Genomic DNA, 21,418 nt, shown 5'->3' on the forward strand with positions numbered 1-21,418 from the left:
GTCCTATTTAATTGTGCCAACCTGGCAATATCTTTTGTCACTCAGCGTCAGCTGTTGTGTTCTAAAGGCAGAACCGTCCCAACTGACATTATAGTTACAGATATTACGAGCGGACATAGGGGCTGTCCATAAATTACGTCAACGATTTTTGCCCCCCCCCCCCCCCCCTATAATCATCCAAAAATCATGCTTCAAATGACCCCATTTCCTCCTACTTCATGCTACCGTCATCCGATGTCCAGACCCCCCCCCCCCCTAATTTGAAATGACGTAATTTATGAATAGCCCCATACCATAGTGTACGGCGATATCTAGCGGAAAGTATTAATCTCCGTCGGTCTAGAAAGTGGCCGGCTCTAGATACCTCTGACAAAGTTTGCACCGTGGCTAAGCTGATTAGAGCAATGTCTCGAACTGATGTTTTGTACAGCTAGTTTCTATATTTACAAGAAAGTTCGTAGAAAGTAAAACACATTGTAACATAGTGGACTTTTAAATTGCGTACGGTATTGTAACCTGTCAGTGTAGGTACTTATTCGTGACGTTCTTTACAATTTACAGATTAGTCCAAAAAGTAGGCGATTAATTGATAATGTCAGCTCTTAAAAAAATTATCAGGTGGTAAGTTTGTTTTTTCTCCAATTATACTTTATTTAAGATCACAATAACAAAACTTATAAACTATTATTAAAATGAAGTAGGTATACACTAATAAATTTAACTAATAAAATAAATAAATAAAACTTACCCACCTATCTTAGGTGTCCCAGATCTGTCCCCGGTGGTAAGTAGTATTTACATAAAATATTATATTGAAGATTTCACCTAAAATGAACAAAGTAGTATATTTACACAATTCACCTAAAGTCTATTTGGTAGGTACCGTTACCACACCGTAGGTAAAGTATTTATGTAAATACTTAGGAACCTAATAATGATTTGGTACTATCATAAGTAGAAGTTAGAACAGAGCTTACATGATAAAATGAAGAGCGTAAAAAAAGTAAAGAGTCCTGAAGTCAAACAGCCTAATTAAATAGGCCAATGAACTATTATAAAATTCCCAACTATCATACTGAAAATCAAAAAATGTGATATGGAGATAGGAAAATCTTTACATCAACAGTTTACCACCCCGATTACTTGCATCACCCACGCGAATAAACGGCCATTTCCAAGTCCAATGCTATTTAAACTCAAAGTAAACCACACTATCATTTTCACTATTATATTGTGAGCATGACATTTGACCACAACTTTCGCTGATACTCAAACAATAAAAACAAAACGGGCACAATAAAGCCGAGTCATTATGTCATGAACTTGGACTCGGAATGCGGCGACATCGTCAATCCTTGACCAAACGTGGTTAAAAACGACACCTACATGACTTGCCAGACCGTCTGAGATAAAAAGAAGAATTATGAACCTTAAGTTCAATGTAATAGAAACCGTATGTTTCAATAACGCAAGTCATATGGAGGTGAAATTTGGCTGTTAGAAAACAATTGAAGGTTGCTGGTTTAAACAATCGATTTTCTTTTCAGCAGTTTTCATCTCATCTGCATCACGTCAGTTTTCTTGTATTAATTAGGTTACTGACTACATTTGAGACACGTATGTGCTCTAATTCCTTTCTTCAATAAAAATCTAAAATCTTTTGATTAGGTTGAGTTGTCGATATTATTCGTGGGGTGGTTCAATTCAAATGTATTATAGGATTCATTTTCATATGTGGTGAACATATGAATATTTTGTTTCACCGAGTTATTTTGCTTCAATGTTGAGTTGTATCTTGTATCGACATCTCAGTCAGCAATTTATCTCAATTATTTTTTATTAATTACTCTGTAGAACGTAGCTTTCTCAGTCGATACAAACAAACGACAATAACGACCATACTTAGAAATAACCAGAGCAAGTTCGTTCATCAAATTACTTTAACGGAATAACAAGGCACGTGAAAAAGAATTTTCCACACACTAACCCAGTTGCTATTAATATGAAACGTTTATAAAAATGTTTTAATCGTCGCTCTAGCATCGCGTGCGCACAGACGGTTTGGTACTGGAGATGGACGATTCGTGAGTGGTGAAGAAATTTCTAAAAAGGTATTCAGTGCTAAAATTCTCACTTAGAACTTGGTAGATTGATGGAGAGTGTTTGAGACACCAAGCTTATGTGTATTTATCACTAAGTCTAAATAACGGGCGTTTTGATTTTATGAGAAGTAAATTTCTAGTTTATCTAAGCATAAAGTATGTAGACTACGCACGATCTAAAATTAACGAGCCTCCTAAACCCATTAGCGCCCACTGAACACGCTTCAGTACCTACAACTAAGTTGAGACATTTAAGTAGATTTTCTACTATATCTCAACCTGACAGTATCAACTAATTAGGTAGGCGTTAATGGGATAAAGTGTCCTGATTTTTAATCAAAATAATGCTAAAATAAATAAGTATTACAATTATACTCCATTATGTAATGCTACCTGCTTTAAGGTATAATAGTAGGTACATAGTACCTACGTGCCTAATTGAATATAACATCATAAAAAAGTCGCTGAACAAATGTTGGACAGTTTGAAGAGTACAGTTTACAGTTTAGTTTATTGCTCCTATTACAGGTCCTCACCCGCTATACCACTTACGCTTCGAGTCCATTAGACGTTTTATATTTTTAAACTAATGGAAAGTATTAACATTTTTATACTCAAACTTTCTCATGCTTAATTCCAAAAAGCCCCAAAGGTTCAAATAGTCCCACGTGACGAGACATACCTTTTTGAAAGGTCTGCACACCCACTGAATTACCCAGAAGTAAACTTACGTATTGAGGGGTATGATGACACCGCCATAACACACTATAAACCACAAAATAGTTCCGTTACAGTTATCTCACTGCTATATTTACTCCGTTTTAATTTCATATTAAAAGAGCAGAATTGCTTTTAATGCAAATTTAATTACTTCGCTCGACTCCAAAGATTAACTTTCACGGTACTGGCAGGCGAATAAAAGTAACTCCATGAAGAGATTTAATTTTTGGTAACTGTTGACCCGACATTGTACGAGTATGTATAGTGCGGAGGCGAGTACCAAATGCAACAAGTCATTCTACAAAAGTATGTTAAACTTCGGATAAGTTGCAAGACTTGCTGGTGCGTATATTTACATGACGATGGCGAACGCAAACGCAGGCACGTAAATTAGGTGATTGGTATCGTTTTTGGCGTCCGTGAGGGTGCCGTGGTTGATGACGAGGAAGTTTTATCAGAACAAGCGTTTGGTATTTTTTAGCAAGCCACAGTACAAGTACAGCTATTAAGCATCTGCACCAAGAGGTGAAACGGAAATTTCGACGTAAATCCGACATGATAATAGTTTAGTGCTAATTTAAATCGGATATTTCGCAACTAACCAAAATATTATGTAATTTAGTATGTCTCGAAAGAGGATTAATATAATTAATAAGTGAAATGAATATAAGTATGTACCTAACTTAAATAATTTCACCTTCTCCTCATTTAAAAACCGTCATTACATTTAGTAAACCCAAATTATATTAACGAATGAAATCGGTATAAGGAGAGATTCTCAAAAAGCCTCAGCTTCATTATAATCAATTATTTAGGTACATTATGTATGTCTTTCGCGTAGAAACCATTTCGTTTTCGCCGGCGACAATCGGCAAGTCATACAACTCATACACTCTGAAAGTATGTCTTCTTTCGTCTCGAACTAGGGCGCCATTCACAAACATGTGTTATTGAAAAGTAAGACTAAATTGGTGATGTACGATTTACAATTGACATTGATTCATTTAGTCGTCGATTTTGAGACAGTGTATTGAACCTAAACTCTGATTACGGTCTGATCTTGTTTGAGCCTTCAATTATGGAACTTCTTTTGACTATCCAACTTTTTGTGGTATGTACTTAGTTATTGACAGTTTTGGTCAAATCAAATCACTTTGACGTTTACTAAATTACGAGTATATAAGAAAGTAGCAAGGCGGTGGAAAAAGGTACGGACCGCCTATGTTGGAAAATGTTGTAACTCAAAATTGTTTTTTTTTACTAAGGCTTTATTCCGAATGCCTCCTACAGATTGTCGGAAGATTGCGAAAATAGACTCTAACATGATGGAATTATAGATGATTTTCCATTAATTCTAAAAGACCTAAAGGGACTTACCTTCATACCTACGTTCTTACTTATATTTATTTTAATAGCGATATTTGGACTCAAATTCGATTCAATCTTCTTCGAGAATCTACCAATCATATGCAATGCTGGAATGAGACAGACACGAAGGTGTTTATGTGGAATGACGATCACGTCGATCACGCGACCAAGCTATTGTACGTAGCTTGGATTCGTCCAACTAATTAGGTTTACTTAGTTGTAAAGTGCATTTCTAACACAGATTATGTCCCAATAGATTAGGCATAATTAAGTATAGTCTACTTTCTTTAATTGTAGGAGTCGGTAACGTAGGTACATTATTGTTGACCAAACAAGCGTCTCCGTATCAGTTTGGGGAAAAATGTTTGTCACATGATCCGGCTTTCCTCCTCTTAGGGCACATTTAGACGATGCGAGTTTCATTACATTGCGGGTTTTGATCGGTCGGTTGAAATGGACGTAACCAACAGTCCGCAATGTAACTAAAATCGCATGCGAGTTCGCGCGCCGTCTAAATTAGCCCTTAAACCGATGAAATGTTGTGAGCAGGTTTGATCATTAGGTCATGCGTAGTTTATGTCGATTCACTTTTTGTATTTTTTTAAATGGTGGAGTCATGGGGATTCGCTGGTCACAGAGACACATCAGTATATTTTTTTGTATCGCTTTTAACTTCTTAAAAAAAAGAACGTTCCCTAAATATTAAATTTCCTCTAATTAACACGTTATCAGTCAGAATCTGAATAATAAATTTAAATACCATAACCGCACATGATTAATAAAAACATAATTAATTTCGTGGATAGCATTACCGAATGCCACACCGGTACTGCAGGCCACCTCCAAAAGAAGTGTTATTCCAACCGCTTACCAAGTCACAGGCGAGTCTAATGGCCGTGGCCATTATTTAGGTCCGTGGCGAACGAAACGCAACTGTCACTGTTGCATAATATGGAAGAGTGATAGAGAGACACAAAGCGTTTCGCTATCGTAGCGCTAACGATTGTCTCCTTGGCTAGGCACTAGGCACCCTGAGGTGCAACGAATTCAATCGATGCGAGATCGGTAAATTTTTTAGAACCCATTACACTGGTCCGCATGGGCCTCGCTTATTCACTAAGGCAGAGTCTACATCTACACATATAGCGGCGTCAGTTAAGTAAGCCCGAAACGCGGCGGATTTATACTTTCACTTCATTTCAATAATTCATGAAGACAAGGTTAATAATAAACAAAGCTTTGATAGAAAACGAGAGTGGTATCATTTAATTTAGTTTTAACTGTTATGTAATCATTGTTTTTAGAGCACCTCATTTAGGTAAATGGTAATTTCACGATTCATTTTTTTCCATTCTACAATAAGGATAACGGAAAAGTGCATGTCAGGTACATATACGAATACCTACATAAGGAAAGTGAATTCATCGTTGTTCGTTGTATTAATTTCCAAATGTGTCATCTGTAGGTACACCATAGACTGGTGTCGAGGTCGGTGTTGAGGTAATAAAATTAATTTCTTGTCTAAACATATTAAAGATGGAATTAATATACCTGCTATCTATAATTGAACTGTTAACATAAATGAACATTGGGATTTAAATACTAAAAACAGATGTATGTCTAATCGTTATTGATTAAAACGTTGCATTAGAACAGGGACAAATATATAATATAGATAATCCACACAAAACTTGATTGATGTTGTATATGGCGATACATTAGAAGACACAGTTTCATATAACAGTCTATAAGACGCTTAGTGCCATCGCAGCCTACAAGGCCCATTATGCAAAAAAACATAATTTAATTTCTTTTGATTTGAAATCGAGCGCAAGAAAATCAAATCTAATTAATTCAATGTAATTTAAATATAAATTACAATTACATTTATATTTAAATTACATTGAATTAATTAGTATTACGGAAAGGACGGTGAGCGTTATGAAGACATAATATTTCACTCCTAACTATCACAGTCCTACTAGATGAAGTTATCGTTTTAACATACTCGTAAAAGCATATAAATCTGAAACTTTCTATGTACTATAATAATGACTAACACGACTTTGTAAACGCCCACACGTTAACTGTACATCGGTGGACCTTGTCCGTCATAAGGCCCACCGATGTACAGGAGTGTTGCTGTTTGTACGGAGATCGACTGTCTGTATATTATACATATCTCTGATGTAACATTATAGCCCTTGACGCCATCATTTGTAACATATCTAAACTGGACAGTTGGACACTCTTTACATTAAGCATTAAATTGATTAATGAACGTCATTCGTTAACTTCAAGCAGGTATATAATCAACATTTGCTGTTTTAATTTGACATTGATGTTTCTATTTTCCATTGGTAGAAATATGATTTGTTTATTACCAAGAAAAAAACAGTAACTATAAGTTTCGGATGCTTAATTTCTGTTAATTTCAGCCCGTGTTGTACCTAAGAATAGGAAAATACTTTCTAGGAAAAAATATTCAATATAATATTTTAGTAATGAAATATTACGTAAAACGTAAATTAAGGTGACATACTGTTATGAAGTCACGCAGTATACATACACTAATTCGATCTTATTCATGGCATCCTACTAAATAAAAGAGTTTAATGAATTTTTTTATCCCGTCAACCAAAGAGAATTTAAACGACAATAGACTAAAGGCAAAGAGAATAGATAGTATAGAGGGGTCCTGTCATAGTAAATTTTGTAGTCACAGTAAATTTACTGCCATCTATCGACACACGACTAAAACTCAAAATGAAAACGTATAAAACTATCGAAATAATTTATATATATGGATAAATGATTTTAATATTTTTATATCATTTTGACCCATGTACATTCACTGATACCTATGTGTTAAAATTGTTAAATATGAAACGGTGTCGTCAACGCCATCTAGCCGACCATAGGCCAAAGGTGTGTGCGCTATCTATCCGAGAATGACTTTTTCTTGATTTCCGAGGCACGTTTTTAGAACACCGTATTTTCTTAGACTTTATTCATCTCATACGGAGTTACATATATCTTTGCTAAAGGTATGGTGCCATCTTTTCGAGCGATGGCGCCATACCTTTAGCCTACTCTTGAGTAGATGGCGATACTTTTTGACATTTCACAAAAACACATATCAGTGAAAAAATAAAGATCAAAGTCAAATGGCGTTCTAAAAGTGTTAATCATTTGTGTCGAAAGATGACAGTAAAAGTACTGACTACATAATTTACTTTGACAATATTCCTCTATTTCAAATTTTCTTTGCGTCAACATAAGGATTAATTTAATAGTTATTGTGTCGGTAGAGGGGCCTTGTAATGCATCGCAAGTATTGCAACCATAATGTGATTTGTTTAGTTTGAAAATAGGTATATTTTTATATGTATGCTAATTTTAAGGTACCTATTTATGTACCTATGGGCCACTAGTTGCCTGAAACAAAGATTTTCTTTTCTCTTTTCTTTATTTCTTGTCATGACTATATTAATTACTTGACTTGGATTTTGTTTGCAGTCAGAATGAATGAAAACAGATATTGGAAAACATCTTACGCGTAAAAATTAGGCACAGTGATAATGCACAACGATGATTAATGAATGAGGAATGATGAGTGACCTTTGGCTACCCGTTTCGGATAATTGGTGTCGTTCATTGATAGTCATATCCATCACTTCTAGAACTATCTTTCAAAATCAACAGTGACATACAGTCTTGAACCTAATGACTGCTTTTTTGTTTCTGCATGCAGATCTGTCTGTTCTAAGAATGACAATGAACTCACACAAATCTTTCATCTAACAGTGACAAATAGAAGCATGTTTAGAGTTATGACTGATTTGTTTACGAGTTATTGAACAGAATTGATGAAAAGTAAAACTCATCATTTTTAACGCCGTAGCTTTCATTTAATCGTTTTATTTTTAGACGGTTATTTTTTTTTACTTTTGTTTTGTTATTTTTTTAGAACCGTTAGCATCATATGTGACGTCCCACGGGTAAAGGTACCTTATGGCGGTTGGCGCTTACGCTATTATTAACGCCGCTCCAATATTATTGCGGCGCTATGCGACGTAAGCGCCAGCCGCCATAAGGTACCTTTTGCCGTGGAACGTCACATATATGTTTCAAAAAGTAGGGACATTTTATTTTTTATTTTCTGGATAGCTAGTAATGTTCTATTATTTAATTAAAGAACCTAATATGATATGGCATACCGGAACATAAGTTTTATATCATCATCGTACTTTTTTCCGGGGTTTTTGATGGTTTCATCACTTGTTTTGAGTTTGGGTCATTACCTAGAGACATCGGTAAAATAAAAATAAACTGTCTCATTTTGTACAAAAAAGGAAACGTGAGTACAATGACCATTAAATTTCATGTACAATCGCCTGCGCTGGCGGTGTTCCACCCTTAGGGAGATACTCGTTTGAACGCCTTGCAGGTAGTAAGGATTAAGGCAAATTTTTCTTAACTGGAACACCGCGAGCGTACGCGATTGTACCTACGCATCACCCAGTTATGTGGCACATTAGGATCGCCTCAGACAGAGACATATGCAGGGTGTGCGTAACTGCTTGCATATAAGTTGCATAAGCATAATGTTCGTTACTGGCAAAGATGTTTTTTGCTCCGGTTTAGTTATAAGAAAACTTGACGTGAAAGGTGGATGATGTAGTCCTGACTTGCGAAAGGATTTCCCATAACATAACCAATCAACATTGTATTTCAGTCTAATCTATTCGACCATACAAATGAATGTCAGTAAAGTGTAATGAATTTGATTTAATTTTGTTATCATTCCTCTGTGTATCTCGTTGTAACTACGATTTATTGGTTCAAGCTAATTGCGCTACAAGATTAGGTACGTGTTAATATTAATCAATATCAACTACAGATTGTTGTTAATATTAATCAATGACAACTACAGGTTTTCAATGTTTAAATGGCGTTCCAGTCACATTCAATGTGTGCCACACAAACGTGTGCTGTTTCTAAACTAATAGTGACATTGTCTGTGCGCTCTGCGCTACTGTTTTATGTTAAGGCTGCCTGTTTAGGAAACTGAATATATATTAATTAGGACCTCCGCTTTATAACAGTTATTACAATTCTAGAGGTTATGAAAAGTACGATTGCGCCGAAATCTAGAACAAACCAATACTGGACTAATATGTTCCAAAGTTCATGCAAAAACTTAATTGGTCAATATTAATCATGGTCGTAAAAATGTCAATTTTTAAATCACATAGGGTAAACTACCAAATATTTGTCTCTAAAAATAACACTCATTAAGAACTTTAGGAAATCACCACTGCTGTCGCTTTAAAAAGGTTAAGGGTGCCCTCCGTTGGTGTGGGGTACCGACAATAGGGTAGTTTAGCTCTGCAACCTCTGGGAAGTGATGATGAATATTTGAGCGCTAACCGTCGAAGGAAGAAATAAAGTATAATTTTTTTCTTCATAAGATTAATTGAAAAAACATATTGCGTGCACAGCAGATATTAAGTTAGCACAGTAAAAACGATGAAACAATTTTTCGTAGCAGTCGCCGAATGGTTTCAGGATATTTTGTAAATCTAATAGAAAAGTTAACCAAATTATGTCCGTCTTGACCACGGTTGTTAACAGGTAGGTGATAACATACCTGTTAACAACCTCGAGCTCGATAAAAAGTATGGTTCATGACTCTCATGAGGTATGGTTAATTCGTTTTACCCGATATTTCACTTAGGTACTTACCTAAAAACATAGAAAACCTTCTCACTATTTTTTATTTTATATAATTGCCTAGTTAATTACGTATTTATACAGTCGTCTATTTCATTTATAATATATGTTAAAAAAAATTCTCATGCTTACTCAAGTTTTTACCTTCTCAAAAATAAAATAAAAAGTCGAACACAGAAGTGAACCGTTGTTAAAACGTTTCGCACCAGTAAATAACGATGCAAGATAACTTTTCTCTATATGGCATTATTAATGATAAAACTCACCATGGTTATCCGTGTGCGCGCAGCGATGCAATGAAAAATCCGCTTTTAACAAAGTAATGTATCCTTCATCCGAATACGGCAAAGATAACCATAAAACACCGTTAAGTTTTAAAACCAATAACAAAACTCGGCGAAAAAGTTTCGAATTGCTGCTTCACAGACAAAAACGGCACATCACTATTCGCGCGGCATAGACCAGATTTTATTTTTTTCGAATTGTACGCGGGCGGATGGAAGCGTGTTTGAAGCGCGCCGGACGATGGTCAACTGAAAGGGGCATCGCGAAAGATTTGCGATATGCGGAGCTCAAGGTGGACGTATCCCACGAAGGATTAAGGCCGATAAAACGATTAATAAAATAAGGATTTTTGACGGAAACATGTCGACACTTTCACCAATTTTGAAGATCTTCTGCAATGCTCCGTAAATTATTAGGTAAGTCTACATTATTTCTACCAAGCGTCATAAAATTTCACTCGCGCTTAGGTATGTGAGAAAATCTACATATCATTAATTAAGTAATGTTATATCAAAGAAAAGTATTAGCATGGACCTAGAATACTATAAATATCAAATATATAACTCTATGAGTATTAGTAGTTATATTTTTAGAAAGGCATGACATTTACTGACACAAAATAAAATGACAACTGCACAGGCAAAATCAAATAAGTCAAGCAAATAGATCTACCTAAATCCTAAATCTATCTACTTACCTATTGAAAATTTAAATCCTGTTAAAAAAAAGTCTGGATGTTCATCGTTCGTTGATGTCTTTTATTCTTTAATGTTTTTGATGGAATAGGGCCAATAGGGGATATTACAGCAATGTTCTGCCGCCAGAGTGCAGCACTACCGACTCAGTAAATTCATAGACTAACTTATACATACTGTGCCTTAAACTGTTTTTTGACAAGTTTTCACAGGCGGTTTGTTAACAAGGGCCTACCGGTAAACGCGAAAATCGAAACATAGTTATCTGCCTCTTTATCGCTCGAATATGCAAGAGTGATAGAGAGATTAGTTAACAAAATTTAGATTTTCTTGTTTCGTGGTAGGCCAATGTGGTTTGTTTACTGTATGTGCCACAAAGGTGCCACCTACGCAGAGCTTTGCCTAATATTCCCTATTAACACTTATACTAAACACAACAAGACTATTAGATATTCGAATTATAAGTAAATTGGAACGAATTTCGTTTGTTTTAAAACGCAATGAAACAAAATAAATAATACTTTATTCGTTTTATGAAAGGTTCAAGTTAGATTGCAACGAATATGTACATTTTACTGTACATTTAGACTCACGAGGTTAACTATGAAGTATAGAACTAAATGATTACGTATTTATGTTAATTACATAAATAATACATCTACGTGTCAGTCCACTTTCAACATGTTCACGCTAATATTTGTCTACCTCTTACTTAAGTATGTTCAAAGTATAAAAATCTGCCGTAGTGCATAATGAGGTAGTTTATTTATACAGTAAAGTACCTAATTAATTTAAGCATTTAAGTAAATTGCTCAAGACATTTCATAATACCGCACGTCTTAGGGCTGTTTATACCTACCTACCTTTATTACGGTTACACACTTAAATAATTTTGCTGCTGGGTCAATAACATTTTTAGTATTATAGTTACCTAATACTTAAAATGGTTTTAAGTAGTTAAGAGCGCTCTTACAAGAAAAGTCGAAATAATGCAAAATTGATGATACTAGTCGACGAAATTCAGGACTTTGCGCTCATTATTAGAAACAATGAGTACTTGTTCCAGTAAAAGCGTCTTCTTATCTTTATAAATGTCGTTGTAAATATTAGAAAAAGGACTTATTAAATTAGTAATGATTTTTTTTCTGATGGTCGTTCCCGAAAAACCCCGTGAAGCACTGAATGGCGAGCTCTTATTTGGAAATGTTGAGAATTTTACTCTGCTAAACCTGGCTATTTTGTATTACTAATACCCTGTACTTTAGGCATATCAAACTATATTTTTCCTACATACCTTTGAGAAAGAGAAAATCAAAGTAAAACGAACTCGATTTTCTCTCCGAAACAAGTGTCAATTCCTACGAAAATCTACTTAATATCGAAGTCATTTTCATACTCAAGCAATCTGCAACGTTTGCTTATACTGTTGGTATACATTAGTGTTTATGAAATTCTACTATAATTTTTTGGCAATTTTTTGAAAACTACTCTATATTACCGATGACGCGCGCTGCGCCAGCTCAGTGCCGCGGCAGAGCTTGTAGAGGCAGGACGTGTGTCGGTCGGCTCCGCACATTTTCAACGGCGACGACGAGGTTTTTTATCATTGTGTGCGGCGGGCGCCGTGTAAAACGCTATACTGTGTGCGTGTAAACCGCAACGAGAGACTTTGATCCTAGCACCGTTTTTATAGTATTATAATTTATAATGGTACAGTTTAATAAACTACCGGACAGGATTAAAAATATTTGAAACGACCTGACATTCTATATGTATTTATTTGACTCAAGATAGTACTCAGGGTCTGATGATGGAGCCGGAAGGTGGGCACCGGTACCAATCAACCATGCAACTAAACCACTTTGTGTTTAGGCTCGTTTTATTCATCTCAACAAGATCTTTGACACAAGATAGTACTCAGGGTCTGATGATGGAGCCGGAAGGTGGTCACCGGTACCAATCAACCATGCAACTAAACCACTTCGTGTTTGGGCTCGTTTGATTCGGTTCAACAAGATCTTTGACTTAAGATAGTACTCAGGGTCTGATGATGGAGCCGGAAGGTGGTCACCAGTACCAATCAACAATGCAACTAAACCACTTCGTGTTTAGGCTCGTTTTATTCGTCTCAACAAGATCTTTGACTTAAGATAGTACTCAGGGTCTGATGATGGAGCCGGAAGGTGGTCACCGGTACCAATCAACCATGCAACTAAACCACTTCGTGTTTGGGCTCGTTTGATTCGTCTCAACAAGATCTTTGGCACAAGATAATACTCAGGGTCTGATGATGGAGCCGGAAGGTGGTCACCGGTACCAATCAACCATGCAACTAAACCACTTCGTGTTTAGGCTCGTTTGATTCGTCTCAACAAGATCTTTGACACAAGATAGTACTCAGGGTCTGATGATGGAGCCGGCAGGTGGTCACCGGTACCAATCAACCATGCCACTAAACCACTTCGTGTTTAGGCTCGTTTTATTCGTTTCTATAAGATCTTTGACACAAGATAGTACTCAGGGTCTGATGTTGGAGCCGGAAGGTGGTCACCGGTACCAATCAACCATGCAACTAAACCACTTCGTGTTTAGGCTCGTTTGATTCGTCTCAACAAGACCTTGGACACAAGATAGTACTCAGGATCTGATGATGGAGCTGGAAGGTGGCCACGGGTACCAGTCTACCATGTAACTGAACCACTTCGTGTTTGGGCTCGTTTGATTTGTCGCAACAAGATCTTTGACACAAGTTAGTACTCAGGGTCTGATGATGGAGCTGGACTGTGGCCACGGGTACCAGTCTACCATGTAACTGAACCACTTCGTGTTTGGACTCATTTGATTCGTCGCAATAAGATGTTTGACACAAGATACTACTCAGGGTCTGATGATGGAGCTGATGATGATAGACAGGTACCCGTCGCCACCTTCGCGCTCCATCATCAGACCCTGAGTACTACCTTGTGTCAAAGATCTTGTTGAGATGAATAAAACGTGCCTAAACACGAAATGGTTTAGTTGCATGGTTGATTGGTACCGGTGACCACCTTCCGGCTCCAACATCAGACCCTGAGTACTATCTTGTGTCAAAGATCTTGTTGAAACGAATAAAACGAGCCTAAACACGAAGTGGTTTAGTTGCATGGTTGATTGGTACCGGTGACCACCTTCCAGCTCCATCATCAGACTCTGAGTATCACCTAGTGTCAAAGATCTTGTTGAGACGAATCAAACGATCCTAAACACGATGTGGTTTAGTTGCATGGTTGATTGGTAATGGTACCTTCCAGCTCCATCATCAGACCCTGAGTACTGTCTTGTGTCAAAGATCTTGTTGAGGCGAATCAAACGAGCCCAAACACGAAGTTGTTTAGTTACATGATAGACTGGTACCCGTGGCCACCTTCCAGCTCCATCATCAGACCCTGTGTATCTTCAGTGTCAAAGATCTTGTTGAGACGAATCAAACGAGCCTAATCATGTTACTACATGGTTGATTGGTATCCGTGACCACCTTAATCATCATCAGATCCTCAGTACCAGTTCGTTTTTAAACCCTCGTTGATACAAACTTTACAACCTATAGGTACCAAATGCAATGACGAAACATGTAAATGAGCGAGTAGGTACCTATAATTTCTTTCGAGTAATATACCTTCATAAGTACAAGTATGGGGCTATTCATAAATTACGTCGTTTCAAATGGGAGGAGTGGGGGGGGGGTCTGGACATCGGATGATGGTAACATGACGTAGGAGGAAACAGATTCATCCGAAGCTTGATTTTTGGATGATTTGAGGGTGGGGGGGGGGGTCAAAAATCGTCAAAAATAGATGACGTAATTTATGAACAGCCCCTATGTACATTTGCACTGCATTTAGTATTTTCGTACTTACCAAATAACAGTTTTAGAACTTTAAAAGTTAAGTACAGTTAGTGTTGTTATGGTTGATTTCAATATGCTTCGCGAAGGATCAAGAATGTTTAATCCATCATTGTAGTGCGAGTGTGGTAGAAGGGATCGGCGTACTGAGCTCGCACGGCCTGCCGCAGCGCGTAAAATACCTAAACTCGCTCAACGCCGAAATGTAATAGCGCTCTTAAGGTTATGCATCCACCACATGCGTCACGACGGACACTCGAGCCTAATTTTTTAAAGAAAAATGATGTCTTGAAAAAGGTATCCAAATCGTTAACTTGTGGAAAGTCCACAGAAAAGATGCCGGTTTTCCTTAACGTTTTTGATCCTGCTAGGTAAATAACTTCTCATAAGCAGTCAGAGTTCTTCGATTGAAATATGAAACTGCAGTTATGAATTTAGATACCGTAAGACAACTTTAATTAGATATAACTAATATAAAATAGATTCATAGAAGCTGGCGCGAGATGTATTACTACCTACTGAACTGTCAAAATTTTCGTATAAAATCCGCGTGCCATAATGTCCAGAGAGCGAAAAACATTTCCCCGCAGCACAGAATAAATAATAGTACTAGGTACAGAAGACTCACTCTCTAACAAAACGCGTCTGTTACGATCAGGACAGATATGGCCGCTAGGTGGCGACAGCGCCACGCGCGGCTTATGGCTAGCCACCAAAATTGGTGTGGAACGGATGTACTTTTAGCTACCTGTAGCAAAGCGACGAAATCGCGGAGTGAGCCACGCCTGACCGCAGTCGAAATTGTCCCCCCTGCACCTTATACAAACCTCGCCTGGCGGCTCGTACAGTAATATGGTTTTACCTTTCAATACGAGGCTTAAACAACGGTACGTGTTATGCAATTGCAACGATTTAAGTAAAACGGAAAATTTAAAAATAAAAAAGTTTTGCCTTCATCTACGTGATGGTCAAACATAGATCAAATACCTGCAGCTGTCTTTAAACCAATTTATTCCTCTTGTGTCTATCTTTGCACAATAAAATACGATAAATAAACGACTTTACGGTCATTACAAAAGGGTTCAATATTCGGTTACACCTGATAATTACTTGGACGTTGATAATAATATTAAATTTTAAAAGAATAGAAGATTTAAATAACGTTCACTCGACGCGATTCTTATCCCCGTATATTTATTTATTATTGTAATGCATTTATTCGATTTAAACCTTGATAATAAAATCTATCAATAAGTAACAATTAACGTTGAGATAACCTTGTAAAAATGTACGAACCAAACCAATACATGTACGAACACGAGCGAAATCTTCGCTAATTGTTACTTATCGAAATGCACGCGTAAATATCAAAATATACATTCGAATTGGCCCCCGATACTTTACGGTCGTCGCCTACAATCAATGTACAAAGTGACACTAAGTACCGTAAAATGGGGTGAGTAGGGTCAAAACTGAAATTCAAACCTCGATAACATTTTATTTTTACATATGAAAACTGAATGGTGTATATAGTAAGTGTTCCGGACGTTTGTATTTTATTTTGGGTAGTTCCATTTCATAACTTTGACGATAAAGAGGAAAACCCACCTCACCCCGTAGTGCCTCGTATTTGAGGTGAGAGGGGTTTTCATACAAAGGTGATTTTGGAAGATTGTTGGATCGATTTTTTTTTTTATTATGCGTAGGTATTACAATAGCTCCATTTTAAATTGGAATACATTATTTTTGTAGCAGTAGCCTTAAAATCCCTTCTCACCCCCCTCTCAAACCTTCTCTCCCCATTCATAACCCACCTCTCCCCGCGAAACCTACTCACCCCGTTTTACGGTACCTACTTATATTTTCTGAAAATGTATGGCATCATTTTCTTTATTCCTCATCCATCTGCAAGGTTCCTGATGTGCCGTCAGAAAATTTCCACAATGAAATTTTCCTGAAATTTCCAAGAACTTTTTCAACCCTTATTAATATTTCCGCAACTTACACATCTGTAAGATTACACTTTATTATAGCCACCATTGTCCTTAGAAAAAAAAAAATAATATAAAATTCGCGTTAGACCCGTCTATAAATGTGAGTTAATATGTGTTCAAATCGCGAAAGTTTAAAATAAAATATTATAAATACAAATTGTTTTATTTATATATGCTTTATGTTTTTAGTTGTAATTTAGTTTTATTTTATAGATAAGTTAGTTTTTAGTGTTCCGCGCAAACTGTTTGCGGAATACTTATTTTTTTTGTAGGTACCTACTACCTACTTGAAACAGAAAATAAACTCAAATAAATTTAATTTAATATAAAATTTGGAGACTCGCTCGCATGCGTATCTGCTTGTTAAAAAAATCGGTGCATATACGAGATTACGGATAACTACCTTTTGCGGCTGTTATGCGTGATGGGTCACTATTATTACCTACTGGCGATTTAGATGCCATCTGTGGAATAGGTTTGAAAGTAATACTTTGCCTTTCGCCAGAGAAGTAAAACTTTCACTACTCATAGCTCACGCTACGTCTGCGCTTACACCTTTTTGTTCAACTGAGTGAATAGTTCCAATATTTTCCGTAGGATGGCACCACTTTTTACCAAGTAGAAGCAGATACCGTAGAGGCGTAGACCGTAGTTCGGAAGGAAATACAAGGACTATTATTTGTGTTACGGTTTTAGGCTGCCTTTCCATCTTGGCATAAATATGTGTAGCGGTTTGACTAAACCGCGTTCTATTGGCTATGTATAGTATGTATGTGCGTAGTGGGAGAGAGGCAATAACTTAAACGATGATTACGCTCGACGTGGCAAAATTGTGAATTTTCGTTCATTCGCCTTGCATTCAGGCCCACGTCATGGATATTATTTTGGTTTTATTGAATTTTATGTTTGTAACTAGAAGTAGTCCAATTTTTTTCAAAGTTTGATAGAATCCTTAAATCGCATATAGATTTGTTTTCTTTTTTTAAGTATATGCTGAAGGGTTTAGAGGGGGTAGAGTTAGAATTCAATTCTTTCACTTGCCTAGTCGTTATAAAATAGGTAGATAAATGGTAGGTAATGTTATAATACATATATCATTATACGTATTCCTTCTGGATATTCGTTGCAGTTAATCCAATACACAAAGGTTGTCTAAATTCGCAGACCCATTGGAACTGTTATTTTTATTGAGGTAAATGCATATCCATATTGAGGTGTATTATTAAGAATACGTATTTTATTGTATTACTGAGTAAAATAAAAGCCACTTTTATTAATTAACGACTATTTTATTTATAAAATAAAAATTATATTTAATATGGATTTGAATACAATACATCGTTGTTTACTCGTTGAAAAGATTAAAGATTTTATTCTAAAACATTTCTATATATATACAATGGAATGTTTTATACATTGAGAAACGTAACAAGATATTAAAAATATAATTAATTTTAAAACCCAACGAATAACGTTGATGGCACTCATAGCCTAAATGACAAATTATAATGCAGATGCACTACATTAATATTAATATGGATTATTCGAGAATATTTACAATAAAAAGTCTGTCTGGCACACGGCGTGTTTTCCAATGTCAGAACCTCAGAACAGTCTTGACTGAATTTTTTTGATATAAAAGTCTTGAATAGCAATGCAATTTCCCAGCGCCTTGTATTCCTTCGTGTGACAAACTCATACGGAGTTTTCAAAACCAAGTGAAAATGTTTTAGTTCAATGACTGTAGTTTTTTGTATAACAGGTAATTTGTTAAAATTGTGTAAGAAGTATATTCCTAAAAATTCTGTCATCGTAGTTTTAGGCTATCTTGTAGAAATAGATGAAATTAAATTAGCATGTCCCTTTTACATTTGTACCTACTCATTGGACAATCACTTTAGTGTCATCCAAAATAAACTCGCCGTATGCCAAACTCGTATCTACTTACACATTTAACTGTTCCACATTCTTCACATTAACGTGAAAAATAAACATACCCATGCGTCGATCGTTGTTTCTTGTTCACGTTTTTTTTTGGCTGGAAATTTTCTCTAAGTCGACAACACCACGTGTACAAAATACACACAAAATACACGTGTTTTGTTCGGTACAAAATAGCGGTGTTTTAAAGACCTCACGCAGTAACGTCTTTACCAAAAGGGCACACGGGGCCCGTACCCAGGGGGCCCCGAAGGACAGACAGTAACAGTATATTTGATTAGGTACCCATAATAAATAGAAGATCATAGTAGAAAAAAAATAGTTTAGTTAGCTTTCTTTACTTTTCAAAAGGGCCCCAAATTCTTATGTGCTCAAGGGCCCCAGCATAGTTTAAGACGGCCCTGACTTCACGCGGTACCTGCAGCAGCGCATTATATGGGCGATGTTCGTAAGGAATTTCATATTAGGTATACCGGGTGTGGCCTGTGACGCGAGCAAATAATTAAAACATAGATTGTACTCCTCAAAGTGTGACAGTTTAGTTCAACAACTTTTAAAAATTATGAAGTATTTAGACTCCCTATTTTTCATACAAAATAAATATTATCTTCAATGGACGCCATCGCCACGCCATATCATTGTCATTGACGTTGCTTGTCACGCCTTAAACATAACAAAATTCGCAATACATTGCGTCTTAGAATAAACTTTACAGTGTATTAAAAATCAAACCACAAGTTATTTTTAAAAGTTGCTAAAAAAATGTTGGTCAGTATGAGGAGTACAGCCTACAGTTAAATTTTTTGCTCATATTACAGGCCACACCCGGTATAGGTGTAGAGTTAGGTAGGTAATGTACACAGTGTGATGGGGCAGTATTCTACCCAAGAAAGTTTCATCATAACAATCGACACATGACCCATTATAAAAACGGTAATGCGACTAATGAGCAATAACTATGTAAAATAACTAAGTACATAAAAATATCGTTGTAGTGTGTTACAATATAACAAATGCGGTTCACAACGAAATTTTAATAATTATGGAATGTCACATTATTTAAGTATGTACTAATTACCTATAGTATTTTTAGACATAGCCAAAAACGTAAACTAGGTGAGAATTTTTGTAACTTTTTCTATGTGTAACATTTAATTGCTCGGAAGTCATCTATAATTTTACGAGAATTGCGTTGCGGAGGCGACATATAGTAATACATAATAGAAAAATAGTCTTAAAGTTAGTCACTAGAAAGAGGTTTACATTAAATAAAAATTAAGTATATGTCCAATAAGTAGAGAAAAGTTTACAAATTAGCCATGTCTAAAGAAACACATAATCAATTTATACGTACAGTGCATGCCCCTCTGAACTCCTTTTGTACAAAAAAAAACATTTTTTTTAGGTAGCTCCCTTTAGCCACAAATTATTTTTTATTATGGCTTAAACAGATGGACCGCGTTCCAACTGCAACTTGCAAGAGGACTACACGTCGTCTGCGCAATTAGTGTGCGGTTCTTCTGTAGAGGGCGTCGCTAAAGGCTTCGTCACACAGGCGCGTTTTCCGGGCAGGGCGTGAGCGGGGCGCGCCGCTTTTACATATAAAACGCTCACGCCCCGCCCGAAAAACGCGCCTGTGCGACGGAACCTTTACCTTGCAACAAATCGCATGCGATTTTCAATACATTGCGGCATTTGGTCGATCAATTGAATACGTTGACCTACGTAGGCGCCAGTGTATCGAGTATCGCTGTAGAATGCGATATGTTGCAAGGTCTGTGGAGCCCTTGAGTTGCAACTGTTATGTACTCCAACTGTTTTTGCCAATATTACAGGTCGCGAACTACAGCTACATATAAAAAATAATCTAACATATTAAATAAAATCGTTGGTTGACATATGTAAAAATATAAAATCATTTACGCAAAAGAACTAGTAGGAATACTGATTTCAAAACAACTGAGCATTATAATTCAAAATTTGGTAAATTCAACTAAATATACCGCCTTTAACGGCCTCCTAGCCTAGTCGGTAGTGACTTTGTCTACGAAGCAGGAGGTCCCGGGTTCGAATCCTGGTAAGGGCATTTATTTGTGTGTTCATCACAAATATTGGTTCCTGAGTTATGGATGTTTTCTATGTATACACGGTGTGGCCTGTAACACGAGCAAAGAATTAAAACATAGATTGTACTCCTCAAACGGTGACACTTTTGTTCAACAACTTTTAAAAATTATGAAGTATTTAGACTCCCTATTTTTCATACAAAATAAATATTATCTTCAATGGACGCCATCGCCACGCCATATTATTGTGATTGACATTGCTTGTCACGCCTTAAACATAACAAAATTCGCAATACATTGCGTCTTAGAATAAACTTTAAAGTGTAATAAAAATCAAACCACAAGTTATTTTTAAAAGTCGCTGAACAAATGTTGGTCAGTATGAGGAGTACAGCCTACAGTTTAATTTTTTGCTCATGTTACAGGCCACACCCGGTATAAGTATTTTCACCACACCAGCTCGGAAAGGCTTACTTTGCACTTCAAAAACTAATAGCAAAGTTTCATTTTATTCACATGTGAGGCAAAGTAATCAAATGCAAATTTTGAGTTGTTTTCTTATGTTTGCTGGTAGAATTGACTTTTAAATGATGATTTTGGATGATAAATATTTAATAACATTCATTTG

General features: G+C 36.3%; 1 protein-coding gene across 1 annotated transcript in view; it reads right to left on the reverse strand.

Moving 5' to 3' along the window:
- Positions 1 to 10,693, reverse strand: part of LOC134800166 (uncharacterized) — a 55,925-nt gene extending 45,232 nt beyond the window's left edge. Inside the window, exon 1 of the mRNA XM_063772641.1 lies at positions 10,193 to 10,693. The gene's annotated coding sequence lies outside the window, so the exon portion shown is untranslated. The remainder of the gene's footprint in view (positions 1 to 10,192) is intronic.
- Positions 10,694 to 21,418: the final 10,725 nt, after the last annotated feature.

Source organism: Cydia splendana, chromosome 19 (genome assembly GCF_910591565.1).
Source record: "Cydia splendana chromosome 19, ilCydSple1.2, whole genome shotgun sequence".
NCBI lineage: Eukaryota > Metazoa > Arthropoda > Insecta > Lepidoptera > Tortricidae > Cydia > Cydia splendana.